This window comes from Bos grunniens, chromosome 14, assembly GCF_055505025.1.
Source record: "Bos grunniens cultivar Pamir isolate PY7600 chromosome 14, Bosgru_T2T1.0, whole genome shotgun sequence".
In the NCBI taxonomy this organism is placed as follows: domain Eukaryota; kingdom Metazoa; phylum Chordata; class Mammalia; order Artiodactyla; family Bovidae; genus Bos; species Bos grunniens.
Window position 1 is genome coordinate 22,471,481 of NC_141178.1, and position 19,335 is coordinate 22,490,815.

Genomic DNA, 19,335 nt, shown 5'->3' on the forward strand with positions numbered 1-19,335 from the left:
AGCTTTCCAATTAGTTGGCTCTCAGGATAAAGATAGAACATGAAACGTGTAGGTGAAATTTATTATATGATTGTCAGCAATTTTGATTAAATACATTTTGGGTCAGTTTTTGAAAACAGAAAGTTCTGTCTTTGACGAAAATAAATTTGAAAAACAACACCTCCTCCCTAACAGAATGTTCCTGGCTTTTTTCCCCTTCTTTTGTGGTTTATCTCAGGATAGAAAACTTTTGAGAAGGCCCTGTCATTCATTTATGATTTAGCTCTTAGGAGTGAACATTTTTAGAAATGTGAAATTTCTGGGTTACAATTGACTGTGTTTCTGGGCACTTAGTCTAAGTTTTATTGTTTTTACATAGTAGGCATTTACTAAATAATTGTTGGAGGAAAAGATGAGGAAGATATGAGGTCATACATGCAAAGTGTTTATCAGAATTCCTGGATCACAGTAGTTGCTCAATAAAAGACAGCTGCTTGGATTTGTAAATGAAGAGCTGTCCTGAGTGAGAGTTTTAAAAGGAATGTGCTATGCATGCTGAAGAAGACACTGAAGAGAAGTATTCTAGGGGCTCCTGCAGCAGCTTTTGGCCTCGTGGTAAAAGAAAAAGACCAGAAATTGCCTTGTTTATTTTTACACTGAACCCAGACATGATGCCAAAATTGTGGCATAAAATGATGGAAGTGAGGACAAAGGTCATATGTCAAGGGTGGCTGAGTAAAAATCCTTCCTAATAGCATAATGGAGCCGACATACCAGCCCTACTCTGCTGACCTCCTGACTTGTGCTTGTGTGATTTGGATAAAACACTGGATGTTGGATTTGCCATTTTGTGCAGCCAGCCAGAGTCCTAATGATCCAGCCCACTCTAGACTCAGTAGGTCCATCTGCACACAGATCCCACCACCCACAATGTGGCCTCTCAAGATGGAAAAGCAAAGACATCCCTCTGTGTCTCCTTTCCACTTGTCTTCAACTTTATTTTTTGGTAATTTTCAAGCTACGTTTTTATTGATGTTACACACAGAGTTGTCATTTCTTGAGTTTCTTCTAGCTCTCATCTCATATTCCCCATGCTGTTCTCCAAGATGACACAGTGAAGAGGAAGGTGATGTCTACACCCAAGTCCCATTCATCTCAGATGTTTGGGCCCTTCAGGGCCACAAAAATTCCTTGGTGGAACTGCCCTCTGAGCACCCAAGGAAGTAGGCAGGAATGTCAGCTCTGCCTACCAGTGCAGACATGATCTAGCCTAGGGGTCCCTCGAAGGTGCATCAAAGGCTTGTTGAGGGAATTGTGCTTGTGGGAGCCTTGGAAGGTCCATCCTCTTCTTCTTCTAGGATTTCTTCATTTTGATCTGTATAGTATCATGTCCGTTGGAAAAAGGATCCTGTGACAAAACTCCTGCTATACAGATCAGTAATATGAGGAAGAGAGAGGTTAATCTAACATACATTTACACTTACTGTTACCAAAAAGGTTAGCAGTGGGTGGGGTGAGGGATAAATTAGGAGAGTGGGATTAACATATACACACTACTATATACAGAATATTAATAGATAACTCAGACCTTCTGTATATCCCAAGGAGCTATAGTTTGTATCTTGTAATAATCAATAATGGAAGTGAGTGAGTGAGTGAGTGAAGTCGCTCAGTCGTGTCTGACTCTTTGCGACCCGGTGGACTGTACCCTACCATGCCCTTCTCCAATATATATGTTTATATATACACATATGTGTGTGTGTGTGTATTACCGAATCACTTTGTTGTACGCCTGAAACCAACAGAACACTTATACTTCAATAAAATCTTTTTAAAAATGAAAGAGAGAAATAAGGTTGGGAATGTGTGTGTGTGTGTTGAGTGGTAGGTTATGTGACAGAAATGGTGGACGGTGACCCTAGCATCCAATGCCAAGGTGAGGAGCTGAATTAGAAGCTGAAAACCTTCTTCCATCTGTTTTCTGTCAACTGCAGACCCTCTGAAGTCCTGGTCTTCCCTTTGGAAAGCAGACCCTGAGGCAACTGGCTTGTGTTTCTGTACTTATTCATGGGGGAGGACTCCAGTGAACAGAGGTGGGGGCTGCAGAGAAAGAAGAGGGAAGGAGGGGGCACCATCCAGAGCGGTGGTCTTGAGTGGGTCACGGCTGTGAGAAACTGGTGCTCTGCTTGATTTCACTGACGTCTCTGGAGGAGCCATCGGAATGCAGCTCAGGACTGCCTGGTGAAGGACAAGGGCAGGTGGCATTGCCCACCAGTCCTGGCACTTTGGGGGTGCCAGTGCTGGGCAGGATCCCGCAGGGCCACTCGGTGGAGTGGACAAGCTCCTGGTGCAGCTGAGGCGGGGTGTTGATCACTGACCACGCAGCCAGGGCCAGAGTCAGAGGTGGGCAAAAGGGTGTGAGATGGTGTGAGGTAGGGATGAGAGGGGTCAGGACGTGGGACTCAGGTTAGGCGCTTCCTCCAGAAGGAAGCAAGTTTAACAAACACAGACCCGATGTCATTTCTCCTGGGATCCATTTATGATCTCTAAATAGGAGATTTATATGAAGTAAGTGTTAGCTGCTCAGTCGTGTCTGACTCTTTGCATCCCCCTGGATTGTAGTCTGCCAGGCTCCTCTGTCCATGGGATTCTCCAGGTAAGAATACTGGGGTGGGTTGTCATGCCCAACTCCAGGGGATCTCCCCGACCCAGGGATTGAACTCGGGTCTCCTGCATTGCAGGCAGATTCTTTACTATCTGAGCCACCAGGGAAGCCCCCTATATGAAACAGGATAGGTATAAACTCCAGAGAACAAGCAACACTGGAAAATAAATTTTAAATTCTCACGAAGTGTACACTAGACAAAATTGACCATCTTAATTTTAAAATTTGCAATTCAGTGGAATTAAATATAGTCACCGTGTGGAGCAAGCATCACCTCGCCACCTCAAAAGGAAACCCTGAAGCTATTAATAAGCAGTCATTGGCTTTCTCACCCCAACACCTCCAGTTCCTAAAAGCCGAATCTGCTTTCTGTCTCTACCGATTTGCTTTCTCTAGATCTTTCTCAAAAATGGAATCATACGAAATGCGACCTTGGTGTCCGTCTTCTTTCCCTTAGCATAGTGTTTTCAAGGTTGAAAAACGTATTTTGAAAGGGGTATTTTTGTTGCATCCACCAGCAATTTCGTCCTGTTTGGCGGTGGAAAGCAAGGTCGCCGCTGCTGTCACTGCTTGCAGAACAGCGGCCCCTGGTGGACTCCAGGAGAAGTTCGCTTGTCCACCGGCAGACAAGCAGCGAGGCAATGAAGGTAAGAGGGCTCATTTAAAAAGCCAGGGGTGCGTAAAGAAAAATAAATGTAGCTTGTCCTCACTACTGAAGTCTTACTAAAACAAGACTGCAGGGGGAAAGTACCTGTCAAACTGGTATTAGTAATGGGTGATCATCAAGCTCTGTATTACTGGGAATCTGTAGGGTCGAGATAAGTGTGTGGGATCATTTGCATTGTTTGTGATTATTCCGAAAGGATTGGATGTCCTTGTTAAGTTAGCTCCAATAAAACGGCAGCTGCCTTTGGAGAAATCCATACTTGAAGTTATGTTAAATGCCCATAAATTAAACCTAAGCACTATTGTGCTATTACTTTGGTTATTAGTAGCAATCAAGTGTTTAAGTGCTGAAAATTGCCCCATCAAAATTCAAGTCCATAGCAGCCAAGATAATAAAGAAGAAACATATTCTCATGTTGATGAGGCCATATTTGAACCTTGTCCCGCCCCGCTCCCCCCTCCCCCCCCCCAGTGAGACAGGCTAAGTTATTAAATAGATCTTTGACCGAATATTTGTTCCCATTATTTGGCTCCTCTTCAGCTCTGGCATTTTCCTAGGCACATTTTCTTCTCCAGACGTATTAATAATACGGACCCACGGCAATAGCAGAGAGACATCCAAAAGGAACTTTTGTAGAGAGCAGGTGGGAAGCCGGATTTCACTAATCCTAATAAGAGCCTGCTTATGCATTGCTTCTGTGGCTCCCTGAACTTCTTCCAGCGGTTAGTAAATTGATGATTACTTAATTATATTCAGTGTCTGTTCTTCCTCTGTGGGGAGATGTATTTATATCTCTGTATCCCTATCTATCTATCAATCTATCTGTCATATTTTCTAAAGCCCAGGTGAGGGCCTTGCCCATTCCTCGTGCCTGCTCAGTCGCTGCAGTCCTGTCTGACTCTTTGCGACCCCATGGACTGTACCCTGCCAAACTCGTCTGTCCCTGGGATCCTCCAGGCAAGAATACTGGAGTGGGATGCCAAGCCCTCCTCCAGAGGATCTTCCCGACTCAGTGATCAAACCTGCATCTCCTGTATCTCCTTCCCACAGGCAGATTCTTTACCGCTGCTCCACCAAGGAAACCTAGCACATAGTGGGTCCTCAGTAAATATTTTTGGATTGATCGCCTAATTGAAAAGCATTCTGGAGACATGATTTCTAGTTTTAACTTGGTATCTTGTGTTTTGACTTTTATTAAAAATTTCTTGTAAGAATAAAGATGAGATAGTTTCCTTTAAAATAGTACTTTGAAATAGGAAGTTTTCTTTTTTAACCCTTTTAAAATTGAAGTATAATTAACTTACAATGTAGTGTTAGTTTCAGGTATACAGCAAAGTAATTCAGTTATACTGATACAGATTCTTTTTCCATTATATGTTATTACGAGATATTGAATATCGTTCCCTGTGCTGTACAATAGATCCTTATTGTTTATCTGTTTTATATATATAATAGTGTGTATCCATTATTCCCAAACTCCTAATTTATCTCTCCACAGCCACTATTTCCTGCTTACTAATAAATAGTAGGTTTCCATAAAGTTACTTATTAAAATGAATGGTAATAATTAGGCTTCTGCCATCTTTGGTTTGGTTCAGTGTAATTGATTACCTGCCTATTGCATGCAAGATACTAGTGTGAACATTGCCCAAGTACCCCAGAAAAGTTAGGCACAGCCCCTGTTTCAAAAGAGATTTATAAGATTTGATAAAAGGAGAAGTGTGTGCACATTCAGTCGCTCAGTTGTGTCCAACTCTTTGCGACACTATGGGCTGTAGCCCACTAGGCTTCTCTGTCGGATTCTCCAGGCAAGAATACTGGAGTGGGTTGCCATGCCCTCCTCCAGGGGATCTTTCCAACCCAGGTATGGAACCCGTGTCTCCTGCTTTGCAGGTGAATTCTTTATCACTGCACCACCTCGGAAGCCAAAGGAGAAGAAAACAAGACAATTACCCGAACAAGTACGTCAGGTAAGATCTTCAAGCTGCTTAACTATTGGTGTGACACAGGCCACTAATGGTGAGAACAGAAGGCAGCTGGCAAAGCTGAACATCAGTCCTAAAGAGAGGTAAAGTGGGCTGTACAATTATGCCTTCAGTGAAAAGGAGAATAAGGAACAAAGTAATAGTGCGATTCAGACTTTCCCAATGAATTACACATAACAGCAAATAAGAGTTTAACAAAAGGTCCATTGATCTGGGCCTGAGTGGCCTCAAAGGGCCTACTGTGATTTTGAAATTATTTTGAAGTCCTGGGCTTTGTCCCAAACATCATGTACATCTTGCAGTCTATTATCACAGTGTACCTCACTGCCTTTTTTTTTTTTTTTAATAAAAATACCCTGTACTGATGCTCAAAACCTGAACATAACTGATGTTCCAGGCAGTCTCGATGAAAGCGAATTTATTTAGGCACCCTAGGGCATGCTTCCTTGTACCATGGAAGATGTACCCAGTTCAGACGCTGGAGACCTCAATGGAAAAAACATGGAGTAAATAATTCAGTCAGAGGTGGATTCTCTTTTGGGTCTGCACACTCTCTGTATGAAAGGCAGCATGTCTTTGTTTTGTTTTTTTCTTCCAGTCTTATTGAGATACAATTGCTGTGTAAGTTTCAGGTGTACAGCATAAAGATTTGACTTATGTGGATCATGAAATGATTATCACAGTAAGTTTAGTAAATATCTGTGATCTCATACAGATATAAAATCAAAGAAATAGAAAAAAAATACTTTTTTCTTGAGATGAGAGCTCAAGATTTACTCTCTTAACAATTTTTATAAATAACGTAAGTGCATTCTCAGTCCCTAAGTCATGTCCGACCTTTCGACCCCATGAACTGCAGCCCTCCAGGCTCCCCTGTCCATGGGATTCTCCAGGCAAGAATACTGGAGTGGGTTGCCATTTCCTCCTCCAGGGGATCTTCCCAACCCAAGGATCAAACCTACGTCTCCTGCATTGGCAGGCGGATTCTTTACCAACAGAGCAGTGTTAATTATATTTATCTTGTTGTACATGACATCTCTAGTACTAATTATTTTATAACTGGGAGTTTATACCTTTTCACTGCCTTCATCCAATCCCCGCATCTTCCACCTCTGATAACCACAAATCTGATTTCTTTTTCTGTGAGTTTGTTTGTTGAAGCATAATTGACACAGGACACTATGTTAGTCCCTGGTGCACAACATAGAACATGTCAAAACGATCACCGTGATGATCTAGTTACCGTCTATTATTGTACAGAGACATTCCATTATTATTGACTGTATTCCCTGTACTCTGCCTTATCATCCCCGTGACTCATATTTGTAACTGTAAGTTTTTACCTCTTGCTGCTGCTGCTAAGTCGCTTCAGTCGTGTCCGACTCTGTGCGACCCCATAGACGGCAGCCCACCAGGCTCCCCCGTCCCTGGGATTCTCCAGGCAAGAACACTGGAGTGGGTTGCCATTTCCTTCTCCAATGCTTGAAAGTGAAAGTGAAGTCGCTGAGTCCTGTCTGACTCCTAGCGACCCCATGGACTGCAGCCCACCAGGCTCCTCCATCCATGGGATTTTCCAGGCAAGAGTACTGGAGTGGGGTGCCATTGCCGTCTCCTTTTTACCTCTTAATGAGAGACATTTACTTTAATTTATTCCAAGCTTAGAAGACTGGGAATTTTGTCATTTCACTGTGGAATCTTGCAATAAAGTCTTCAGTGTTTCTGTTTCTAGATTAGTTTTTCTCAATTTTCTATGACAGCTACATATTAAATACTTTACACAGAGGTATTGTGCTGTAATAAGAACCAAACCAAAGCAAAGCAACCTTATTGAGTAGCAATCCCTCAATACTGCCCCCCCACCACCCCTTTCTTCCCTCGGATGAAGAAATAAAGGACCAAGAGAGACTGCCTTGGCCCAGTTCCCACAATTGGTAGAAGCAGAACTAGAACATCAACTGACCTAAGGACTTGGAATTCAAATCCAGTGCTTTTTCTCATCATTACCTCATCACTGAGTTCTCTTCAAACTCAAATTGGGAATATAAACCTTTATTTAGAAAGTCGTTCTTAGGTAAAAAAGAAGTTTGTTTAACGGTGACTCTTGTAAATAATGATGCCCTTAGAAGCTTCCCAACCCCCCTGGGTGACTCCCCAGGCTCCTGACGGTGAGCAGGCTCAGAGGTTTGATGAACACTCTTCCCCCATCCCGCCCATGACAACATTTCTCCGAGGTCCCTGGTGATATTCTGATGACTGAGTTCAATTTGCTTTTCCCCAAACTCACCTCTCTCAACCTCTCTGCAGCATTTGGACATCAGGCACTCTTTCCTCCAACATGACAACAATTTTTTTTTCTTGGATTTTTATGAAAACACACTTCTTTCATTTTCTTCTAGTTTCTGCTGTCACCATTGCTGAGTTCTCTTCTTAATGTTTGTCCCCTAAATGTGGGTGATTTTTGATTTTTAACAGTTCTGACTCCTTTGTTATTTATCTCTGTAGCCCGCCAGGTTCCTCTGTCCATGGGATTCTCCAGGCAAGAACACTGGAGTGGGTTGCCATTGCCTTCTCCAGGGGATCTTCCCGCATCTCCTGTGTCTCCTGCATTGCAGGTGGATTCTTTACCCACTGAACCGTGGGGAAAGCCCCCGTTTATCTCTGGGCAGCTACTACTGATGGGTGTGCTGAACAAAAGCCTGCATAGATAAGGTTGCAGCCCTAGCCGCTGCCTGAGCTCTGACTGTGCATCCCTCAGCTCAGAAGATCTCTGCCTGGATGTCCTCCTGTCACCTCAAGCTGACAAGTCCTGTCATCTTTCCTGGACCCACCGCACCTCCCGATTTGCCCATTTCTGCCAGTGTCACTACCTTCATCCTCATGGTCAGTCTGGCTCAAAACTTTGGAATCATCATTCCCTCTTCCTTCTGTTTGTAACTTATATCCACCCAGTTACCAACGCTTATCAGGTAAATGCTTAGTATTAGGTCATTGACATAGGTGCATGCATGCTAAATTGCTTCAGTCATGTCCTACTCTTTGCGAGCCCATGGACTGTAGCCCACCAGACTCCTCTGTCCATGGGGGTTCTCCAGGAAAGAAAACTGGAGTGGGTGGCCATGCCCTCTTCTAGGGGAATCTTCCCTACCCAGGGATCGAACCCATGTCTCATTTCTCCTGCACTGGCAGGCAGGTTCTTTATCAGTAGTGCTCCCTGGGAAGTCCCAGGTCATTGAATTCTGAAAGAATCAGCATCTTGGTTTCACTTAGTATTAATCTTGGTGATCTTCTCTTTTTCCTGTCCACACTTTCTTACCTAAGACAGACTAGGGGGATTGGATTTCCGGGGCTGGGGGGGGCGGTGGGAATTAGGATTTCAATGTAAGAGTGAAAAAGAGTTAGTTTTCAGTTCTTTTGACATCCAAATTATATTCTTCAGAATCAAAAGGGAAAGCATCAGGGCAGGTAGGACTTTCTGTTTATGCAACGATAAAGATTAGAAAGAGACTTGAAAGAGAGTTAGAGGGCAAAGATCACAGGGATTAGGTGGGAGAGAACTGAGAGGCTCTTTTAGGGGCGTGTGTAACAAGGTAGGAAGATGGCAAGTGCCAAGGAGCTGGCCCCTCCCCTGCCATCCACCCAGCCCACTGTTTCCCTTACAGTCCTTGGAGGAGGTTGGTCCTCCCAAGCATTTCATCTCATCCATGAATTATCCCCAGGTAGCTCAGCTGGTAAAGAATCTGCCAGCAATGCAGGAGACCTTGGTTTGATTCTTGGGTCAGGAAGTTCCCCTGAAGAATGGATAGGCTATCCACTCCAGTATTTGGGGGCTTCTCTGGAGGCTCAGACGGTAAAGAATTGGCCTGCAGTGCTGGAGACTTGGGTTTAATCCCTGGGTTGGGAAGATCCTGGAGGAGGGCATGGCAACCCATTCCAGTATTCTTGCCTGGAGAATTCCCATGGACACAGGAGCCTGGCAGACTGTGGTTCATGGGATGGCAAAGAGTTGGATATGACTGAGCGACTAAGCACAGCTCAGCAATGGACTATCCCATGAAGTTCCTATCCTGCATGTTACTTTCTACCCCCAATTCAGCAGGGCAGTGGCAGTGGTGTGGGAGTGTCCAGCAGGAACCAGCACTAAGGCTGCAAAGAACAGAGAGCTTTCTTTAATTGGGGCCTTAGAAATTATAATTCAGGAGACACACATCCAGGTAAAATCTAGTGTTCTGGGGAAGAGAAAGAATCAGGGGCTTATAAAGGCAAATGTCACAAGGTTGCTAAAGCTGTCTGGCAGGAATAATGATTGGCTCTGATACAAGAAGGAGATGGTTGTCCCAAAGGGACAGGCCGTCACTAACTTTTTAAGGGTCCGATAAGTACCTTGAGTTTCTAGAACATTGGGCAGATGTTCTGGATGACCGTGTTAAGACAATAAGTGGTCACAATCCAGATTCTATCCAGGCTGACATGTGCATAAGGCACATTTTCTTAATGTCCATCTGGTTCTTTTTGTGAGAGCTCTTAGCAATACTGACTCCATTTTGATTTTCCTTTCACAGAGGAGAGAGCCCAGCGTCTGGGGACACCAGAGGTGGTATCTACCAGAGCAACATTTTGTAGCCTCATCATGAAAGGCTGATGCGGAAGTGGAATCCAGCTCGTTCTTCCTCTCAGCGGGGTTTGCATAGGCTGGAGAAGGTTTGGAGATATCGTCTTCCTCTGAGCAGCCCTGAAGTTCAGCCACTTTTTAGTGAGGAACAGGGAACCAGGCAGGAGGGTGTGAAAGACCACCAGGAAGACGATTTTATTTAAGATATCACAATGGAGAATATGTTCATTAGTGAGGACCATCCGAAAGAAAAGGAAGGAAACCTGGAGTTTTAGAGAAAAGCAAATAAGCAATGTTGACCTAAAAAAATGCACAGTGAGAGTTGTGAGTTAAGTTTTATTTGGGGTGAAATGAGGACCGCTGCCCAGGAGACAACACCTCGGATAGCTCTGAGAAACTGCTCCAAAGGGGCAGCGAGGAACGGTCAGTGTATATGTGATTTTTGGTGAAGGGGGCATATATGCAATCAAGCACACATTTTCCCAAAAGGTTTCTACTAGTTTCAGGAAAGCTTAGCTAGTCACGACAGTTGTTACCATGAAGGATTTTAGTGCTTTTCTAGAGGAGATACAAGAACTGGGCTCATAAAATCAGCTCCTGAGATATCAAAATATCTGAAGACCTGTCCCGCTGGTTTTCCTGGAGCAGAAAGAAAGTGCCTCGTTTTCTGCTCTCCACCCTGAACTCCTTCAGAGGGTGTTGAAGGTCAGCAGCTGCCGCAGCACGCAACTTAATCCTTGTAGAGGTATAGATGGCAAGTGCCCATGGAAAGGGACAATTTGTAGTTGACGAAGTGTCCTGAGGAAAGGCGGGAGCAAGTGAGTCTTACCGGGCCATGAGGAGTCTCTGCCAGGGTGGGGTGGTCCTTTGTGCTTCAGCGTTTCTTGGGACACGATAGCCCTGGAGCCCTGCTCTGGTTCTTAACTAGCTGCCTCCTGGGAACTCAGGGCTCAGATAAAGTTCAACACCGTCAAAGGAAAACTATGAAGCAAATATGTGGATGCTGCAATTTCCCGCCTCTGCAGTGAAGAGCTTCCTTTTAAAAAAGCTCCTTTTTAAAATTGAAGTATAGTTCACTCACAAAATTATATTAATTTCAGGTATACAACATAGTGCTTCCCTGGGGGCTCAGATGGCAAAGAATCTGCCGTCAATGAGGGAGAGCTGGGTTCCATCCCTGGGTTGGGAAGATTCCCCTGGAAGAGGGTATGGCAACCCACTCCAGTATTCTTGGAGAATCCGCATGGACAGAGGAGTCTGGTGGGCTCCAGTTCTTGGGGTCGAAAAGAGTTGGACACGATTGAGCGACTAAGTGCATACACATACAACTTAGTAATTAGATATTTTTAAGAATATGCTCCATAGAAACTTATAATAAAATGTTGGCTATATTCCCTGTGTTGTACATTACATTCTTGTAACTTATTTATTCATACCTAGTAGTTTGAACCCTTTAACCCCCTTCACATATTTCTCCCTCCCCCACCCCCCAAGGGTAACCTCTAATTTGATCTCTGTATCTGTGAGTCTCTTTCTGTTTTATTTATTCATTTGCTTTATTAGATTCCACATTAAATGAAAACCTACAGGATTTGTCTTTCTCCGACTTGTTTCACTAAGCACAACACTCTCCTGCACTCAAAGGCTTCTTTTCACACAGCTGGCATCCTATCTTGTTCCCCACTAGTCATCAACTAATTCTTAATAAAGTGTGAAACACCTAAGGTTCTGATCTGCATAAAAATGATATTGTGCAGTTACGTTTAGACTATGTTATGACTTTTAAAGGAAGGAGAAGCCCATTTTCATGGTAATCTTTCAAAGCGAAGTTTCTGACAGATGACAATTCACTTGGACTGTTACGTGGAAATCTCTACCACAGAGGGAAGACATGTGCATTCTCTTGGCACACCCAGGGTTGATGGGATGCCTGCGGTCATAGGGCCTCCGGTAGCCTCTGCAGAGTCAGAGTGTCTCAACTTCTGATAATGAGGGCTGGTGAGTTCTTTGTGGTGGGAACTGTCCTGTGCATTTTAGGATGTTCTGCAGCATTTCTGGCCTCTCCCCTCTCCATGACATCAGCACTCCCATCCCTCCCTCCCCTCTGCGCTTGGGGCCATCAGAAATGTCTGCAGAGGCTGCCAATGTCCTCTGGGGGGCAGAAGTGTTCCCAGTCAAGAAACACAGATTAAAGAGTTTATATGAAGTAAATTGCCTGGTGGTTCAGATGGTAAAGAATCTGCCTGCAATGCAGGAGACCCGGGATTGATCCCTGGGTCGGGCGATCCCCTGGAGAAGGGAATGGCAAACCACTCCAGTATTCTTGCCTGGAGAATCCCATGGTGGATTGTACAGTCCATGGGGTTGCAAAAAGTCAGACACGACTGAGCGACAAATACTTTCACATGAAGTTCAAAAGAGAAAAACAAATTTGTATATTAACGCATATGTATGGAATCTAGAAAAATGGTATTGATGAACCTCTTTGTAGGGAAGCAATGGATACACAGACATAGAGAACAGACTTGTGTACTCAGCAGGGAAGGGAGAGGGTGGGCTGAAGGGAGAGAGGATCACTGACATATGTCCACTACGCTGTGTAACACAGAAAGCTGGCGAGAAGTTTCTGCATAACACAGGGAAGCCAGTCTGGCACTTTATAATGACCTAGAGGGGTGGGATAAGGGGAGGGGAAGGAGGCTCAAGAGGGGAGGTGATATATGTATAACTATGACTGATTTGCATTGTTGTATGGCAGAAACCAACACAACAGTGTAAAGCAAATTTCCTCCAATTATAAAATGAATTTAAAACAGAGTTCATATGCTTTAGAGCTAGAAAATGTCAAAAATAGGAATGGAGACTATAAGCCCTACTTGGAAACAGAGCTTAATAAATGAATTAGGTTTGTAGGATAGTAACCTGAAAAAAAAAAGATGGTTGGATGGCATCAGTGAGCGACTTGGTGAACATGAATTTGAGCAAGCTCCAGGAGTTGGTGATGGACAGTGAAGCCTGGCATGCTGCAGTCCATGGGGTCGCAAAGAGTCAGACATGACTGAGCGACTGAACTGAACTGAACTGAACCTGAAACAGCATTGCAGGCCAGGGACACAGGCAGAAAAGCACAGCATAACCAGCACCAAGTGCTGAAGAGCCAAAGAAGGGATGAGGGAAAGACTGGCGCCTAATCTGGAAAGACCTGAGAGTTTCCAAATGAACCAAAATATAGTGTGATCAGATTTAAAGTCCTCTCGAAGGGCCTATGGTATAGTTGTTGAATTCGTATTCTGATATTTTAATACTTAATTATCTCATATGAAGGTATATATTTTTATTTTGTTCAATTTATGTGGATAAATGATATTTAAAAGGACCCATGTTCAGCCATGCTGTTTTCCTTTTCATGTTTCAGGAGATCTTAATGACTTGGTTTGAGACTCAATTATGCCATCTGGTGTTACAAACCTCCAACTGCAAACAGGATCCAGAGAAAATTATTTCAGTGTCTAACAGGTAGGTGGTTGTTGTTGTTTTCAGAGACATAAAAACCAAAAAACCCAACCTACAACAAGATGGTATTGATGGCAGTTTAATGTGCCATTGTTTTCAGTAATATTTCTGTTTTAACAGTACTTTCATTAGTTTTAAATCTCTCGTGGGTAGGGATCAGGTTTCATTTGCCTTTGTATCCTTAGCACAGTCCTTAGAATACAGTAGATGCTTAAAAAATATTTGGTGAAGAAATGAATGAATACATGTGGTTTGGGACGCAGAGAAGTGGATCTCCTGGGCAAAATTTTATGCACAGACAGGTATATTGTGCAGGGCCATGGTAGGACAAGGAAAAAGCAGCTTGGCGTTTGCATAGCTTCTATGCCATCATTGGGAATTGATCCTTAGAGACTAGACTCATATAGTAATGTGGGCCCTGTCTTTCAACGCAATATACAACATGTATCATTACCTCTACAAAGAAACTTAACTCGGACCAGGCCTGTTTTCTAGAGCTCTCTCACCTCCAAGTCACAGACAACATCCTGACTTTCAGCTCTGTCAGGAAGATCTGTTTCTGCAACCAATACGTCTGTGGTTTACAATCTGAGTTGTATTTGTGCAACTACGTAGCCAAATTCACTGGTGGGAACTAGAGAGTTTTCTTAGACCCTGTTCACATGTGAATTTGTGTGTCAAAATGAAGATGTAGAAATATCCATTATAGACATTCTCCTGTATTGTGTAATGTGGTTGAGTGCCATGAGATTTATAGCTTGAGAACATAATGCACAGATTTTGTAAAATTTCGTGGAGTTTTGCCAGAAAGGACAGGAAGGAGTCTGTGACATTCCTCTGATTTTAAGTATTTATTTTATTGATTGGTGAAATGATAAAAATTTTCATTCTTTTTTTCCCCTCACTCATTCCTTCTTTGTGCTATGCTAAGTGGCTTCAGTTGTGACCAATTGTGCAATCCTATGAACCGTAGCCTGCCAGGCTCCTCTGTCCATGGGATTCTCCAGGCAAGAATACTGGCGTGGGTTGCCATGTCTTCCTCCAGGGGATCTTCCCAAACCAGGGATCAAACCCACGTCTCTTTATCTCTCCCGCATTGGCAGGTGGGTTCTTTACCACTAGTGCTATCTGGGAAACCATTCTTCTATAAACATGTGCTGAGTGCTTGTTCTGAGTAGAGAACTGTGCCAGGAGCCTTTAAAGGTTTAAAAGTGAGGGGGAATCTTTCCTCTAAGAATTTAATTTAGTTGGGGTGACTTGACTGGAGAAGCAGCGCACTCCCTTTTTATGTATTTATTATTATTATTTTTTCCTTTTTATGTATTTAAAAACAAAAACAAAGGAGAAAGCTTAAGAGTTAAGTAAAAATGCAACTGGTGCAACTTTACAAGTCCTTGACTATATTCTGTGATTATAGTTCTAAGTTCAATATGCTTATTTGGTGTAATGAAGGGAGAATTGAGCAGAATAAACTCCTTGCTCATCCTGCTGTTCATCATTTGGTTGTTAATTCACTGAATGCCACTTGAAGGGCTGAATATTCAGTGACAGTGGACCGGATGCAGAAAAAGGTGATTACTGCAGAAAGGCAGTGAGGAGGGGAAAGCAAGAACCCAGACTCTGATAGAGAAAAATCCCCACTTTCAGCTGGTTTGCTTTGAGGGCAAGGAGAGAGAAAGAAAAATGTAGTTCTAAATCCTACAATTGATCCATCTTAGGCCTTGTCGTGATTCACATCATCAGTTGAAGGATCTGGGAAGAAATCTTTGTAAGCCGACCAGAATGCTTTCAGTCGAGAAGAAATGTGAAGTTTCTATCTTACCCAGGAGCCTTAAGAAGTTTACAACATGCAACTTACCTAAAATCTGAGGAAGGCGCGCCACCTGATCGCTTTCTTTTCCATCCTTTGGTTTCCTTTAATTAGCTCTAGGGAGTAGACCTCAATGTATCCGGCAGATGGGACATTCACACATTGAATCATTTGCTTTCCCGGTCCTTACCTCCTTCAGGCATCACCGTAGATTTAGACAATCATGCATTTTGGTGGGTGTTCGGTTCAGATTTCAACTTGAACATATGTCTGTTACAGTTTCTGAATTTGAGTTAATGTCTTGAAGGGACAACGGTGAGAAAAATCTCTTAATTGGGGTTCTGTTTGAGTTTGATTATTAAGGATAATGAGCGTAACTATTTATTAGTCTAAGTAAGTCCCTCTGCCTTGGAAACTTCTGTTATGGGAAAGTACTGAGGCTCTGTGCTACACGGCAAGTATGGTGTACAATTCTGCCTCAGTGATGAAAGGTGATCTTACCATCCATAAAAGAGCCTGCAATTCCATAAAAACACATCCACCTGAAAAGAAATGTAAACATGCTCTAAAGGAATATTGTTGGCCATTGTTTTAGACTCACAAACATTAATCTTGATTAAAACTGGTCTATCAAATTGTTCTGACTCTGTTCTTTTGGTATGTTCTTCTACCCTACTCCCAGATTTTAAACTAATTAATATTTCAATTTAAAGTGATTAAATTCCATGCTGTAGGTACAATTGTTGAGGGACTCCTGGAATCAGACCTAATGGGTGGTATCATGAGTGTTCGCCAACAGTGGACGGGCTTCAGTCATTGCTGGGCACACAGATGACTGTGGATGTGCAGGTCTCCTCGTGGACCAGGGCGTGGTGTGATGCTGGGCTCCTCGAAGTTCAGTTATTGACTCGCTTCACAAGTTGTGGCCCTTCGGTGTATTGTTGTTGTTCAGTCACCCAGTCATGTCCGACTCTTTTTGACCCCATGGTCTGCAGCACATCAGGCCTCTCTGTCCTTTACCATCTCCCAAAGTGTGCCCAAGTTCATGTCCATTGCATCAGTGATGCCTTCCAGCCATCTCATCCTCTGACGTCCTCTTTTCCTTCTGTCCTCAATCTTTCCCAATCTATACAATTTCTAATTTAAAATTTTCCCTTACATTAACTATTTTAAAAATTTACATACTACCCTGGCCTCATCTTAAGTAGTACTGTCTATGTATGGGAGATGTGATATGCCCTTTGTATACATTATTTTGAGCTTCCCTGGTAGCTCAGCTGATAAAGAATCTACCTGTAGTGAAGGAGACCGTGGTTCAATTCAGGGGTGGGGAAGATACCCTGGAGAAGGGATAGGCTACCCACTCCAATATTCTTGGGCTTCCTGGTGGCTCAGACAGTAAAGAATTTGCCTGCTATGTGGGAGGCCTGAGTTCAATCCCTGGGTTGGGAAGATCCCCTGGAGAAGGCAATGGCTATCCACTCCAGTATTCTTGCATGGAGAATCCCCATGGACAGAGGAGCCTGGCTGGCTACAGTTCATGGTATTGCAAAAACTCAAACATGACTGAGTGACTACGCACAGCACAGCACAGCATATACGTCATTTTGTCAGATCTATGACCCTGTTTTTTCACATTGTTAACATGTCTGAGGTTGTGATGTCTCTGACAATGAATACCAGGGATCATCCGTGTGCTTTCTGCTGACCAGTCAGCCCTCAGGATGTAATTGTTATTGCCTGACACCTTCTGGCAAGAAGAAGGCACTGGATAAAATTTGAAGAATGGATGTGGCTTAGACCATAAAGAATCTGCTTGCAATGCAGGAGAGTGGGGTTTGATCCCTGGGTGAGGAACATCCCCTGGAGAAGAGAGTGGCAACCCACTCCAATATTGTTGCTCAGAGAATTCCATGGATAGAGCAGCCTGGTGGGCTACAGTCCATGGGTTCGTAAAGAGTTAGACATGACTGAGTGACTAACACTTTCATTTTTACTTTGTCGGTGACATGGATGAAAATCTTGCAGACAGTGGGGGAGAATCCTTGAAGAAACACAGATTTATCAGGGCATGCTCTCTAAGGCATGGATGAGGACATCATGGGGGAACCCATGGGCATTGTTGGATGATAATACCATGGGGGAAACCATGGACATTGTTGATCTTGAGTTTACAAGCAATTCAGAAGAATTTGACACTTGATTGTAAAGAAATTTAAGAAATCTTTTAGCCAATTAAATTTGCTTATATGTTTCTTTATATGTATGCTACTGCTGCTGCTGCTGCTGCTAAGTTGCTTCAGTCATGTCCAACTCTGTGCGACCCCATAGACGTCAGCCCACCAGGCTCCCCCATCCCTGGGATTCTCCAAGCAAGAACACTGGAGTGGGTTGCCATTTCCTTCTCCAATGCATGAAAGTGAAAAGTGAAAGTGAAGTCGCTCAGTCGTGTCCGACCCTCAGCGACCCCATAGACGTCAGCCCACCAGGCTCCTCCATCCATGGGATTTTCCAGGCAAGAGTACTGGAGTGGGGTGCCATTGCCTTCTCCGCTTTATATGTATCCCCACATGTAATTTATTTTAAAATACTCTCCCCAAAGAAGCTTAAGAGTTCTTTTAGCAAGAGTAAAATAGAAATAGTAAATGACAACTTTGGGTCATGATGTGTTGTTTGCTTGTTTGTTTTCTTAGCAGTACATAAAATCCTGGTTGAAATTGAAAGTGTTACAATTGAAAGTGTCTTAAATGTGATGAACTATTGTATTGCTTTTCTCATACATGTTAAATTAAAAACAAAACAATCTATTCAGGAAATCTTCAAGCTTCTCAAGGACTCCCAGTGGTGCATATGCTGTGTTTGGGGTCACATTTGTACACTGATTAAATGAGATCAATTGTGGGTTGGAATCAGTCCTTATTCACTTACTAGTGGTGTGATTTGAGCTAGTGACTTACTTGTTAAGCCCCAGTTGCTCTACCTGTTACATAGAAGTCTTGAGTGGACACCCTCAGAAGCAGACCCTGAGACAAAAATGTGAGTGTAAACAGTGTTGAGATCCTAGGAAGCAGAGGCGGAGGGAAAGTGAGACAAAGATGGAAAGGAAGCCTGCACAGGTGTGTGTCCACAGGTAGGTGACCACTGTGGGCAGTTGAGCCTGGATCCCACTGGGATTCTCTGACCCTGGCATATGTGGAACATGCCTCAGAGTTAACCCAGGGGCAGGGAAGATATTGATTTATTGATTATCAAGTACTTATTTTCCAAGTATTTGATAAGTACTTATTTACTGAGCACCATTCTATATGATTGAGAGCTACTTCTGGGGACAACTCTGCAGCAGTTCTGGCTGTCCTGTGCAACTGCAGACTTCTGAGGCAGAGAGGGCTGGCACTTGCAGGAGGATGCGGTTGACACATGTGATAACAGTGAGAACTCAGGGGATACAGGTAGGACATCAACAATATTGCCTCCAATGGGAATGATAACATACCTCAAAGTACTGTTGTGAGTGTTAAATGCAACAGACCACACACACTTGGGTTTCCCAGGTGGCACTAGTTGTAAAGAACCCACCTGCCAGTGCAAGAGAGGTAAGAGCCTCGGTTTTGATCCCTGGATCGGGAAGATTTCCTGGGAGGAGGGCATGGCAACCCACTCCAGTTTTCTTGCCTGGAGAATCCCATGGACAGAGGAGCCTGGTGGGCTACAGTCCTTGGGGTTGTAAGGGATCAAACACAACTGAGCAAGTGCATACACACGCACTATTTTCTGTTTAATGACTGAGGTGAGAGACTATCTCCCTTCTTCTGGGCCAGAATGAGAAATCCTGTAGCCTCGACTGTTGCTGACAGCTTTCCATGCTCTAAATTTGAGAGTTTCTGAGCCTTAGCTGTCATTGTAGAGGAGAGAGACATAAAGAAGGAATGGGTTAGGTCTGTTTTAAAACATAGCCAACTCTAGAGACTCCTGGAGGAGTGGGGTAGGGATAAATCACACCTCTCCTGATGTTTCCTGACATTCCTTGTGAAAGATCAGAGTTCACTGATGTGGATAATACAAATCATGTTTTCATGGATGGGCAGACGGTGTGTATCACCCTGTTGG